Below are 1,043 nucleotides of genomic sequence, written 5' to 3' on the forward strand. Positions count from 1 at the left end.
CGTCTCCCGAGCATTCCCTTCGCTCGCACATGCCCATTAAAGAGCCAGACTCGAGGGATGGATGCAGTCCCGCTGCGCCCTCACTCCGCCCCGCCCTGTCACGCCGACCAGCACCCGGCGCGAAAGCCCCTCCAGCGAGTAGCCTCGCGACGACTGCGCGACGGTTCTGCGAGACAGGTTCCAGCAGCGCCAGCAAGGGACACAGAGACAGCCGCTGCGTTTGTCGACCCTACCGACCGCACGCTCGGCTACGCACATCACGGCGCCTCAGAGGCCCAGCCGCGCCCCGCACCACACTCACCGCATCATGGCTCTCCCACACCATCGCCCCGCCCTCTGTGTTCGCGCCGCCCACAAGAACAAGTCCAAGATGGCAAGGCGTGCATGCCCAGTCGCACAACCATCCCTCCTGGGCCCTCTTCGCCTCATCATGGTGGTGGACCCCCCGAGCGTGCAGCGCAACCGGACGCCGGCACGGCACCACGCCATCTGTGCTCATCACACCACACTCCCCACATTCTCCGCGGGCAAGGATGTCATGCAGGCCAAACTACGATTCGTCCTCTGCAAGGTGGCGCGCTGGGCACTGGAGCACGCCAGGCAGCTGGATGAGCATCCCCCAACACATGGCGCACACGCGCCGGTGCGCGGCACCGCGACCAGCAGCAGCTCTCCGCTGCACGCAGTCACCGCATCACGCACGTCTCATCCGCGCTGCACAGGCTGCCCCCGTCGGTTGCCTGTCGCTATCCCCACCACACCCTCTGTGCCCACACACAACGGCAGGCTGTGAGCTCTCTGTATGCGCGGGCGCATGCGGATCCACCAGCCCCCTCTGCCCGGCCACAGCCCCGAGACTGTGAAGGGCGTGCGGCTGGAGAGGAGGTTGGAGCGTCTCCTGCCGCCGCCGGCGCAGGGCGGTATCCGGACTGTCGCGGCAGCATGCGGGCAAGCCATCCAGGCACGCCTCCCCTCCTCCTCCACCTCCCCCAGGCAAGAACGCCGTCTTGACGCAGGCCGCGGGGTGCCGCAAATGCGAGCAC

This window comes from Leishmania donovani, chromosome 35, assembly GCF_000227135.1.
Source record: "Leishmania donovani BPK282A1 complete genome, chromosome 35".
In the NCBI taxonomy this organism is placed as follows: Eukaryota; Euglenozoa; class Kinetoplastea; order Trypanosomatida; family Trypanosomatidae; genus Leishmania; species Leishmania donovani.